The 13,981-nt window shown below is 36.1% G+C and overlaps 1 long non-coding RNA gene across 3 annotated transcripts in view; it reads left to right on the top strand.

The window, feature by feature from the left end:
• LOC132013239 (uncharacterized) overlaps nt 1–13,981 on the top strand; it is a 288,073-nt gene that overhangs the window by 142,483 nt on the left and 131,609 nt on the right. The window lies entirely within an intron of this gene.

Raw genomic sequence — 13,981 nt, forward strand, 5'->3', positions numbered from 1 at the left:
AGGTCTGTTCAAAAAAAAAAAGTAATGTTTGATTCCTCCCTCAAATTCTTCTCCCTCTCTCTTGTCTCATTAACTCAATTGGAATTTTATCACCCCCAAAACCAAAAGACAAAGGCAAATCTATTGTTTCTTCCTCTACTCTATATCAGGTCCTAGTTTTTTTGTTGTTCTTATTGTTGTTTTTCCTGACACTGATGTTCTCTCATCCTTTATACCCAAGAAATTATGATCATGTCCTAGCTAATATCACTGCCTCTAGTCTTTTTCCTTCCAATCCTTTCTGCATATCATATAGTTACACTGTTCTCAAGATGGTATTTTCCTTGAGTTTGTCCTCTATTTAGAAGCCTGAGCTAGGTTCCAGGCTCTCCTGAATCAGCTTTAAATATCAAGTTGTTATAGGACCTACTGTAAATCTATCAAACCTCATTTCTTGCTGTTCCCTTAAACACATTGCTACATCAGACAATTATCATTCATCTCACCAACACAGAGTTTATTTCTAACTTTCATATCTCTCCTCACTTAAAAGGTTTTTAAAAATACTTCTTGTTTATGTTGATCCTAGTCACTAAAATATAAATCTCAGCTCATATGCTTTTTCATGAAGTTTTCTCTGACCATTCCGGCCTGTAACCTTGATTGATTATTTGCTTCTTTGAATTTCTGTTGGTCTCTACTGATCGAATGTTATCTTGTATTTTTCTTGAATACTTTCATGACAATTAGTCTCATCTTTCCAATTAGAGTTCTGTATTTCTGATCTCCTGGGTATCACCAGCTTCTCTCCTTGCAGACACATTCAGCTACTACAGCCCAACTCTTGAGTGTACCTCTGTGTGCACCTTTCTGCCCATTTCACACTCGGGCATGAGAGTAGAACTGTGGGTAAGGCCAGTGTATATTCTAAAGAATGAGTGAAAACTTTTGCATTTTTAAAGCTTTTACAAGCTATTTTCAAGGTCCACTCATACCGTGTCACTTCAAAATTATTAAAAATGAGAATTTGCTTTTGTGACATTTGGAGAACTATGCTCAGAAATGTCTACATACTTTTCAGTTTCTTGGGGTTTAAGTTCAAAATTTTCAAATTGTCTGTTGAACTTCACTGGAGAGAAAGGACCTTCACATTAATTATTAATTTTTTAAATTCTATTATGTATGTTAGTGACCATGCAGTATATCATTAGTTTTTGATGTAGTGTTATATATATATATATATATATATATATATATATTTTTACTATGAGTCTATTTCATTGTTAGTAAGGTTCTAGGAAAACTCAAGCTATTCTGGCTGTTTTCCTCATTATTTGTGTTGTGGTTTTTCCAAGAGTTTCAAGCTAAGTCAATCCAGATATAAGTAATAAACTTTCGTAACTTGGTGAAGTTTCTAAAATCTCTAGCATTTATAATTTTGTTTCTCTAGAAAAAAAGCAGTCAGACATTGCCATAATTTCCTAACTTGTTATATTCAGCTATACTGAGTAATGAGTTTGAAATGTTATAGATATAGCCTCTTGCTCCTCATAATCACTAATAATCATTTAGCACTTATTGTACATTTGTATTTGTATCTGTATACTGTATACTGTTCTGAACTAAGTATTTTAAATTTAGTGGCATATGTGATTCTAAAAACAGCTCTGTTGGTAGATTGATTTTATTAATAGCTACAATTTTCCATACATCCCTTGTCTTAGTCCATTCAGGCCACTATAACTGAATACCACTGAGTGGGTGGCTTATAAACAACAGAAATTTATTTCTCACAGTTCTGGAGGCTATGAGCCCCACCTCAAGGCTCTGGCAGGCATGGTCATGTTCTCTGCGGAGAGCCCTCTTTTTGGTTCATAGCTGGTACCTCCTTGCTGTGTCCTCCTGTGGTAGAAGAGGTGAGGGATCTCTCTGGACCCTCTTTTATAAAGCATCAATCCCTTTCATGAGGGTTGCACCCTCATGACTTAAGCACCTCCCAAAGGCTCTTTTTTCTAATACCATTATCTTTGGGAGTTAGGATTTCAACATATGAATCTTGGGGAGACTCATTCAGATCATAGCATCCCTGAATCTATACCCTTTAATAATTTCTTTCAATGCTGATTCAAGGCCGGGCCATGTGACTCAGTCTGGTCAATGGAACATTGACAAACCTGATGCAAGTAAAGACTTGAAAAAGTATTTGCATTTTTCCCTTCTTTCTCTTGGACCTCTGCTACCACAGTGAACAGATCTACACTAACTTTCTGGAGAGACAGGATTATATTGGAGGAGATCTAGGATAGACATTCTATTTTTATAAATGTTATGTTAGTCACCATAAGATAGACATTCTAAACTATGCAGCCCCAACTACTTTTCCAGATGATTGCAGAAGCCCAAGTGAGTCCAGCTGAGGTCAGCCCAGCGTGGCCCAGATTGTGTATGTGCTGATTAGTTTAAACTAATTAGTTTTGAGTTGGTTGGTTACTTAGCAATAGCTAACTGTTATATGTAGATACTAGTATTATTATGCTATGTATTAGTAAACTGAATTTTCTTTTTTTTTCTTTTTTTTAAATTTATTTATTTTCAGCTTAACAGTATCATTATTTTTTCACCACACCCAGTGCTCCATGAATTTTAGAAAGAGTAAATAACTTGTTCAAGATGACTCTAAAGCCTGTGAACTTAACCATATCACTTAAACCACAATTCACAAAACTGAAAAATGAAATCTTCAACCTAAAAATCAATAGACTAGTTCCTATACACACACACACACACACTCACACACACACACAGTTTTTCCATTCTTAAAGGGTAGAAATGGGCATTATGAGATAGAGGTAATGTAATGGAGCATTAAGTAATCATTACTGATCTGTTAATTTTGTATAGATGTCACTATTGACATTCTGGGCAGAATAATTTTCCTATTGTATAGGACACTTCTTGGACTGCAGCACGTTTATGGACCTTGCCTCTGTAATGTTCCTAATGCACCCCAACCCCAGTCATAATGACCATTAAAAATGTCCTCATAGTAATTTTGACTGTTAATCTTAGCACCAACCCACTGCTTCCAATTTCTAAACCTCCCTGAATGGGGATAGGACTCAGGAAAGATATCACTTCTAGTTGGGATCCACTGTTGCAATTTTTAAAATACTAGATTTAATACAAAATACTTGTAGTTTTTTGTGTGTATATGCCAATTAAAAATAGTTTAATTTAATTGTTTGAGCCCAAGAAATTATTATAAGGCAAATATCCTTTACATCACCACTCAGGTACAGAAGTACTTTATCAGTTAATCTCAGATATTCCTCCTAAATTCCTTGTCTCTATTGCAACTCCTTCCATTCCCTCAAAAGTAACTACTATCCTAGATTTTATAATAACCACTTCTTAAATTTTTGTTTCTTTGTAGTTTTATCACCCAAATGTGTATCCCTAGTCAGTATAGTTTTATTTTGACTATACTTTTAAAAAATTATGCCTTGTCAGCCTCTTTTAATCTGAAGGTAACCCCTCCATCATTTTCTTTTATTTATAATTTATTTGTTGAGGAATATTAGATATTTAGTTATTTCGGGCCTACGACAATAAATATGTGGGAACACATTTTTTGTTTGGAAAAAATGGCAATATCATTTATATAATTAACATATGTCTAATTTATACACAGTCTGTCACTACAGTGCATTCACCAAGGAACACATCATGTTAAACAGTGAAGCTAATAATTACTTCTCAAGCAACAGGCCTTGATTGCTTCCAGGGAATCTATTAACTGCAGCTCTATTCCACCCATACCTGTTCAAGAATAATATCATCACTTCAGCCATTTATTTAGTGCTTTTTTCAATCAGTAATGATATAGAAAATGCTTTTGCTTCAAACCTTTCTCTGTTCAGTTGCTGTTTCATGGCTTTCTCCTCCCAAATTAGGAAAAAAATCAAAATATAGTCATTACATAGGATCTTGATGCTACAGATTGGGCTGCTTTTTTCTTAATTCTGTCCTTCAAGTTGGAAAACTTTAGAATATTGGCTTATAGTCTATTGGGAAGATAAGAAGCTACTTACCCTTTTGAAGTTGGCAAGTAAGTTGATTGCCTGGAAATCTGAGTGCTATTCAAAACCAACAAAATTTGCTTTTTGATTATAATAACAATACATAATCATAGAAAACTCTGGGAGCAAGCGGAAGAGTACAAAGAAATTTAATAAAAATTAGAGGATGATGCCTTATTGACAGAGTCCATTTTCCTCATTTTAATTTGAAGACCATATGTTTAGCTGTCATTTTCAGGGACAACACACAAGAGCCATTGCCCAAATGCTGTTTTGTTAGTTCTGCACCAATGCTGACAGTGCTTCTGGATTGGTGTGTTTTTCTCTCTCCTGGCATGTATTTCACTGTCACTGTACTCAAGATTAACAACTCTGAGGGCTCACCTATCATGTGAACTCATCCACAATTTGGTTTTGTCTATAATCCTGTATGGGACTCTCTCCTATCTTTCTCTATACATCCCTTACTAGGATCTTTGGACTACATGAGCATCCCTCCAAAGTGAGTTGACTTGTGTGACAGGTAGCTCCCCATCCAGTCTGGATGGTCAATTGGGATGTAAAATAACACTAAATTCACTAATTTGTAGTTCAGGCCAGTAATATTCCTTGCTAGCTCATCTGGTGCTGAGCCACTCTATAAAACAGTATGGAGGTTCCTCAAAAAGTTGAAAATAGAGCTACCCTATGACCCAGCAATTGCACTACTGGGTATTTATCCCAAATATACAAATGTTGTGATCTGAAGGGGCACATGCACCACAATGTTTACAGTGGCAATGTCCACAATAGCAAAACTAAGGAAAGAGCCTACATGTCCATCAGCAGATGAGTGGATAAAGAAGATGTGGTGGGGGTACCTGGGTGGCTCAGTGGGTTAAAGCCTCTGCCTTCAGCTCAGGTCATGATCTCAGGGTCCTGGGATCGAGCCCCGAGTTGGGCTCTCTGCTCATCAGGGAGCCTGCTTCCCTTCCTCTCTACCTCCTGCCTCTCTGCATACTTGTGATCTCTGTCAGTCAAATGAATAAATAAAATCTTTAAAAAAAAAAAAAAGAAGAAGATGTGGTGTATATATACAATGGAATATTATGCAGCAATCAAAAATGAAATCTTGCTATTTACAACAACATGGATGGAACTAGAAGGTAATAGGCAAAGTGAACTAAATCAATCAGAGAAACACAATTATCATATGATCTCTCTGGTACATGGGATTTGAGAAACAAGGCAGAGGATCACAGGGAAGATATGAAAAAATGAAACAGGATGAAACCAGAGAGATAGAGAGAGACCAACCATAAGAGACTCTGAATCTCAGGAAACAAACTGAGGGCTGCTGGAGGTGGGGGGTGGGAGGGATGGGATTTCTGGGTGGTAGACAATAGGACGGATATGTGCTATGGTGTGCACTATGAATTGTGTTAAGACTGATGAATCACAGACCTGTACCCCTGAAGAAAAAATACATTATATTTTAATTAAAAATATAATATTCCTTGCTAGCTCTCACCAAAGCCTTTTTTATCCATAGTTGGGAAAGTTCTGATCATTAAGAGATTTCATAAACTTCACTCCATCTTTATTTTCCATGTGATCTCTTAGCATCTTAGGTCTCAGAGAATTTAACTGCTCCTAGGGAATAATGTTAATTAAATGATAATTAGTAATCAATAACTTGTACTTGGCACTGTGCTTAGCACAGTGAAAACTTAAACTCAGTAACTTGTACTTGACACTGTGCCTGGCACAGTGAAAACTTAAATTCAGTGAATGTTAGCAAATACAATGAATAGTAGTAGAATTTTTAAGTGGGAGGATCCATGTATCATCCAAATCAATATATTCAAATATATAGTAAGAAATATATTAACATATTTAAGAAAATATGAAAGTATTTAATCAGTTATATGATGTATTACCTATCATTCTTTAATAAGCTTCAATAATCTTAGAGAAATATTGCCAAAGCTGGAAAACTTCAATGGTCTGAACACTTTCAACTTTACCCAGAAGACAAATATGACTTTACCTGCTCATTTTTCAATAATTCATGGTGCCCAATAGATTTGTTTTAGATTTAGAATTAATTGGTTTAGATTTAATTTAATTTGGCTACTGAGTTGTATGTTCTTTGAGAGCCAAGAACGCTCTCATTACTCTTCGGTCTAGCTCCCAAATATCCTAGCAGAAGACTTATTAGTAGATAGATTTTTAAATAAATATTTAGTGAGTGAATGAATGCATGGATTTAGTTAGATTAAGACTTAAAGGTCTTATCTTTAAGGTTAAATCTACTTTGTTTCCCTAAGTTTAAGTACAAAAGTTATTGATTTAATTTCAATTATTATTGCAAGTTCATGGCCTACCCTGAATAATAATCTGGTAGAGCTAGAACAATAATCCTGAAAACAAAATATCTCTATACTCATTCATTGATTAATATTCTCAGCACAAATTTATGAGCACTAACTATGTTCCACGTACTATATGAGGCAATAGGAATAGCAGTGTACTGCTCTTATGGAAATTAACAGTCCAGTGGAGGAGACAAATAAATGGACAATTTCAAGACTATCCAGTCAATGTTATGATAGAGCCTCTCATCTAGATAGAAACTATACATAGCCTAAACCAGTGGTTCTCAAATTTAGCAGGCATCAGAATCATTCAAAGGTTCAGATTGTGGGGCTCATCCCCAGAGCTTCAGATTCAGTGTATCTGGGATGGGGCCCAAGAATTTTCATTTCAAGTTCCCAGGTGATGCTAATGCTGCTGGTCCAGGAATAACTTGGAGAACCGTGGGTTTAGAATAAAGGAGCCACCAGGTAGGATGAAATATACTTGGTTACCTCATTATTTCCCTTCATGAGGGAAGATAATCCATTGAAATATTAGTTTGTATAGATACATTTCTTCCTTCCTGCCTTTTAAAGGAGAGAGCTTGATTTTAGCAATTTTTTGCCACATGTAAATTTTGCAGACTATAAGGAAGAAATTCTTTGAACTCAAGGCTTTTATAAAAACACCTATACTCAATTTTAAAGGTTTATGCCAGGTGTCCTTGAGAGAAAGGAAGCAATAGAGTTTCCTTTGAGATCCAGAAGAAAGGAAATATTTTGGGTAGGCTGGAGAGAAATCGGAGGTCTATCTATGATCAGAGGTCTGGGATCAGAGGGAAAGCTTCCACATTTTATAATCATGTCCTAGAGACATGGAAAAATCTCTAAAATTGGACCATCAAGAGAGAATGATCCTGGTATGGGGCCTCCTAGACTTGCCCATGATTGGCATACCCTGCACAAGGGGCACAGAAGCAGTCAAGCATCAGACTTAGGGGAAGCTATGAAATGGACATAGAGAGATGCTCAGTGATGACTAAAGAATGCCTCTTGTCCCACCCCCAATAATGTGGTGCTATGTAAGTCTTTGGGCCTCTTATAATCCTGGAGGAGGAAAGCAACATAATCAACAGAATGGATTTCTTGCCAGCTGCACACAAAGGAAGCGTCACAAGGATTCAGATAAATTTAATGAACAATGAATAAACATTATTTCTTACACATTTGAGCTTGTGAATTCAGATTATACTTGCCTCTCTTGTATAAAGTGGCAATTACAGAATTATTTAAAAAGAAATTGTGAAATCAGGAGATCACCACTTGATACACATTTTCCGTGAGTTTTTTGGGGAAAAGTTAATAAAAAACTTCATACTTAACATGTGCTCAAGAAATATTTTTTAAACTGAAATGACTCTATTAGAGTATTTTTTAATCATTCAAGTGTGTCAATGCTAAATGTGCAGTTTAAGACGAGGGACACAGTATATTGTAAGAGAGTCAATGTAGTGCTATGGTTAAGGAGTAGGTTCAGGGATCACTTGTTTAGATTCAAGTATTTGATAATTATATGACCTTGGACAAGTTAGCTAAATATTCTGCACCATGTTCCACATTTGAAAGGTGAGTATAATAATAAACCCTTCAGGCTTATTGTGAGGATTAAATTAACTAAATCTTTTGATTTTAAAATGTAAGAATTCAGCATTAATGACAATTAGTTGGCTATATCCCATTTGCATGGCTGGGTATTTCAGAAATGAGTTTCAAATAAACATGAACGTGCCTTTTAGGGTACATTATTTTGGGGGCTTGAATTAAGACATTTTCAAAGAGCCTGGAATTTGTTGTCATTGTTGTTAAACTGTAATCTGTTTTAAGGCATAATTAGCTGAGATTCTGTAAAATACTCAGTGCATTAACAGTGACAGTTTTAACATTAGACTAGAAACACTCAAGGTATTTAAATGTCAACTAACTTGTCTTTGAACTTCAGTGTGGTTTTTATTCATTTTTGTGCTTCATAACTCAGTTTATAAAAATATACATTACCTGAACTAAAAAAATATATATAATATATATTTGAATATATATATATATATATATATATATATATGAGTTGAACTCAGGGGTTCAACTTCCTTTCTCTCAAGGACACCTGGCATAAACCTTTAAAATTGAGTATAGGTGTTTTTGAAAAAGCCCTAAGTTCAAACTCATATATGTATATATGACACCCACACATATTCCAAGTATGGTCCTTGGAATAACAAAGGGATGAGTTCATCTTGGTTATTTCATCATATTAAACATCTGTACATTTCATTTTAGCTTATATTATAGCTGGCTTTCTCAATTACAGGCATACAGAATATCCTTTCCCTATAAGCTCTGTTTCTTGTAACTCACCATCTCCTATTTGATTCCTTAATTCCACTGGCAATTTGGAGCAGGCTGCTTACTCATGTTGTGTCTGCAGCTCTGGAATCTTAGCCCTTGAGTCATGTAATCTCGGAAATCTTTGCTTTCTGCTTTATGTATTCACAGCAATCAGGCAGCCCCTTAAGGCCTTACTGGAAATATCCCAAAACACTTCATTTTTTTATTTTGTTTTCAGTTTGAGGGGATTCCAGTTAAGTTAGTCCTGGATTCCTAATTTTGACTGGCCACCCAATTGAAGACAGTTTCAGAGACCTCTAGTTTGGCAAATCAGCGTCCTTGGTGGAAATCTGTGGGTTTCCTACATGTCACAAAATCGATTTGTGATGTCAGGGTTCCAAAATCATTAATTTTTATTATAGGAAAACTTTCTGCAACCAATAGTATGAGTAATTCCTCTCCTTCTTATTTAGTTTATCAATGAAAGATTGGATTCCAGAGTAGAAAAAAATAAGGATTAAAGGTTTATTAAATATAAATATATTTTAGTGAAACATTAATAACCACAGGATGGAATTTATAGCATATTTATGAATGCATTTATTCAATAAATTATAAACCTACTACATGCAGGTTATATTACTAAGTTGCTGGGAAAGCAAGAATAGCTCTGACCCATTTTCTGCTCACAAGAAGCTTATAGTCTAAGTTGAAAGGCAGAAAAATAAACGGCTAATTTCAGTGCAGTTAAGTGCTATGTCAGGGTTAAGTACTGAGTATGATGACAGCAAAAAGAGGGGGTCTCCTGGTGGAGGTTTTATTTAAGTTATGATAAGAAGGAGAAAAATAATTTAGCGAGGAAGAGAGGAATGCATTTTGAACATTCTATGCAGAGAAAACAATTGTACAAGGAGTAGGATTATTCCAACCAATGATGGACTTGTCTTAGAAGTTCTCTCTCACATACAGTTCTAGTTATAATAGATTGTAAAAGTGGCCACAGATTCTTTCCTTCTTTGTATCCAAACCCTTATAGTGTGATGTTACAGACCCTCCTTTAAAGAGGTGGCATGAATTTCTCTATATTTTAAATCTGATCTGAGTAGGGCATGTGACTTGCTCTGGCTCAAGGGACCTAAACAAAGGTGATGCTAGCAGAGAATTGACTGCTTGTACATTGAAGCCTGACTTCTTGCTGAACTAGAGCCCCGAGACCACCATATTTTATAAGCCTGAGTTAGCCCATTGGGAGAAAGATCACAGGGAGGAGAACAGAGGCATCCTGACTGACAGGCTGCCAACTGTCAGATATGTAAGTGAAGCCATCTGTAGGAAGCAAAATAAGCTTAGTCCCCCTAAAATATCCACATCCTAATCTCAGAACCTATGAATATGTTTTCTTACATGGCAAAAGAGACTGAAGACATGATGAAGTTAAGCATTTTGAAATGAAGGGATTATTCTGAATTATCTGGGTAGGTTCATTGTAATCACAAGGGTCCTTAGAATGGGAAGACAGGAGGGTCAGACTTAGAGAATGAGATGTGAGAATGGAAGCAAGGGTAGAAGTCACAGAAAGATCTGAAGATGGTTTAATGCTGACTAAAAAGGGAAGGAGGAGCCATGGGATGAGGGATGCCTTTAGAATCTGGAAAAAGCAAAGAAACATATTCTCCTCTGGAGCCTCCAGAAGGAATGTAGTTGTACTGATATCTTCCTTGCTTTTAGCCTCCTCAAGACTTCTGATCTTCAGAAATGTAAGATAATAAACTTGTGTTGTTTAAATAAGTTTTGCTGATACGTTACAGCAGTAATAGGAAACTAAGACAAAATGCTAGATTGTCTAGTTGCCAGCCAACCTGCTAGCAAACCAAAGCTGCATGGAAGAGCCCAGCAGAGATCAGTCAAGCTGATCGATTTCCTAGAGTAGTATCGGTCAAGTACACACCAGAAGAACCACCCAGACTACTCATGGGATCATGAATGAATAGGCAGTTGTTTTAAGTCACCAAGTTTTTGAGTGATTTCTTACATAAGAAGTGATAGCTGATATATTGACTTATAAGTTTAAAATTTTTAAAAATGAGGTTCCTGAGTGGCTCAGTTAGTTAGGTGTCTGCCTTTGGCTCAGGTCATGATCCCAGGGTCCTCAGATCAAGGCCCACATCAGGCTCCCTGTTTGGCAGAGAGCCTGGTTCTCCCTCTCCCTCTGTTGCTCCCCCTGCTTGTGTTCTCTCTCTCTCTGTCAAATAAATAAAATCTTTAAAAGATAAATAAATAAAAATTATTAAAAAACAAGTGTGATTACATTAATTTACTTAAAAATAGTTATTTCCTTAACTCTCTTATGGATTTATGTGGGCAGCTCTGTAAGGCAAAAATCACCATACCTGCCTCTGAGTCCCCAGTCTGCCCTAGTTCCTAACCTTCCTAAGTTTGGTTGTTCACCTCTTCTCTGGATTTCTAATTTTCTTCAGTCTCCTTCCAATATGGTTCCCTTTTGTACTTAAACTAGCCAGGGCTGGTTACTGTTACTGCTTGACTGTGAGCTCTGTAAATGCTATTTAAGAATTCTTTCCCATTACCAACATATTACAAGTTTGTTAGATATCCTGATGTTTGGGAAGCATAAGAACGACTTTTACTCATCTCTAGATTTATCTTTCAAATTTTTGGCATTTTGTGGGTACTTAAAAGAAAGCTGTATTGAGTATTATTTCATTGAAACAAGTCAGTATGAACCTAAAGATGCTTACAGAGAGCCTTCTTGCCATTACTTGTCTTACTCTCTACTCAGCTCAGAATAAGTCATCTCTGTGGAATGCCATAAGAAGACATTTTATCCTTTGTTAAGGGACTTGACTGACCACAATTATATTATTATGCCTATGTGTGTTGAAAAATTCCAAGGAAAGTTAGAAAGAATCACATGGGATTTTGGCTTGAATCAAATGAAACCAGTTTGGAATGAAAAAGCAAAGATACTTTGAGCAATGAAAGAAATTTCACAACTATTAAAAATATCAGCTTTATTGCAAACTTTTTCCTTCCTTGAATGTCCTATAAATTATAGTTACAGTGGTGTACTTTAAAACATATGAATAAGGATCTTAGTGTCGCAAACTGTAACTTCTGTTACATGGTATCTAGCTTCTTCCAGTATTGTATTATATCAATTTCCTATATTATATGTAAATATTCCTTGCCACTCCTATTATACATTCTTCTTGCTCAGTTTGGGTTCTTTGGTCATCAACTCTATGATACAGTTACTAGAATCATTAATTTTCTGCCTCCTCTTCCTCTTCCCCCACCAATCATTCCCTAACTCTTAATGAATTCAAGACCTACCTTCCCTGCTTTACTACATAGGCTACTGAACACTGTGGAAATAAAATTGTATAACCACAAACTGGAACAACTACAAATTGAGTACTTTCAAGTCTAGCTGGACTGTCAGTGCCACTTGGCAATCCTTTTACTTGATGCTGATTCGTAGCCTGAACTTTCTCTTTTAGTATGTAACTGCTTCAGTCTTGAGAGAGGAAATAGAAGCCATCAGATGCTAATCATTTCCCTTCCCTGCATTATAAAATTGCCCAAAGTAGTATCCATCCTTCTTTTGTTGTACTAAAGGAAAATAAGTTGATATTTATCAGCTATCTGCTGTATACTCAGCCAAACCTCTTCCCTGAACTCCAGACTCATACTTCCTATTGTCTACTAAACATCTGTATAGCTTCTCAAATATAACATGTTTAGAGTAAAACTCCTAATCTTTCTTGCCAAATTCTGCTTTTCCATTATAGTACCCATGCCAGTTAATGATGAGTATCCTTCTAATTGTTAAGGTCCCAAATTTAGGAGTTATCTTTGACAACGAAGTCACTGTAATCTTTTTTTTTTTTAGATTATTACAATAATCCCCTAATTTTTCCTCTTTCATCTGACTTTGGGGCCTCACAGACTATTCTCAACACAGCAACTGAAGTTGTTACACTAAAAGTGTAAATCAGGTCACAGTCTCTGCTCCAAACTCTCCATTATCTCCCCATTTCATCTCAAGAAAAAGTCCAAGTCTGCAGAGTGGCCCATAAAGCTCTATACCAGTAGGCTCACTATTGCGTCTTTGACCTTATGACTGATTACTCTCCTTACTCATCTACCTCCTTGTTCTACCTTGAATATGATAGACTTGGTTTGGCATTAGGTTTTTTTATTTGTTGTTCTCTGCCTGCAGCAGAAATCCCCAAGTTATTTGCCTGCCTTTCCTTTTACTTAGTTCAGGTTGTTGATGAAATGTTTTTTACTCCATGACCTTTTCTTTTTTTTTTTAATTTTTAATTTTTTATAAACATATATTTTTATCCCCAGGGGTACAGGTCTGTGAATCGCCAGGTTAACACACTTCACAGAACTCACCAAAGCACATACCCTCCCCAATGTCCATACCCCCACCCCCTTTCTCCCAATCCCCCCTCCCCCCAGCAACCCTCAGTTTGTTTAGTGAGATTAAGAGTCACTTATGGTTTGTCTCCCTCCCAATCCCATCTTGTTTCATTGATTCTTCTCCTACCCACTTAAGCCCCCATGTTGCATCACCTCTTCCTCATATCAGGGAGATCATATGATAGTTGTCTTTCTCTGCTTGACTTATTTCGCTAAGCATGATACGCTCTAGTTCCATCCGTGTTGTCGCAAATGGCAAGATTTCATTTCTTTTGATGGCTGCATAGTATTCCATTGTGTATATATACCACATCTTCTTTATCCATTCATCTGTTGATGGACTTACCCTAAAGATACAAACATAGTGATCCGAAGGGGCACATGCACCCGAATGTTTATAGCAGCAATATTCACAATAGCCAAACTATGGGAAGAATACATGACCTTTTTCTGATCTCTTTATTTAAAATTGTCCCCACCAACCTAATCCCGCTGACTACTCTAGCTCCCTCTCCTCTCTTACTTTTCTTCATAGTGCTTACTATGATAGAACATTTTGTATATTCACTTCTTTTATACACTCTTCCCACCATAATGTAAGCATAAAAAAGCAACTTCTGTTTGTTTACTGCTATATTTCACAGTGCTTATGACATTGCTTGGCACATAGTAGAAGCTTAATAAGTGTTTGCTGAATGAATAAATGTGTTTTTTCCTTGCTAAGGAACTTCTTTATTTTCTGCATCTAAGTTCTAC

This window comes from Mustela nigripes, chromosome 3, assembly GCF_022355385.1.
Source record: "Mustela nigripes isolate SB6536 chromosome 3, MUSNIG.SB6536, whole genome shotgun sequence".
NCBI lineage: Eukaryota > Metazoa > Chordata > Mammalia > Carnivora > Mustelidae > Mustela > Mustela nigripes.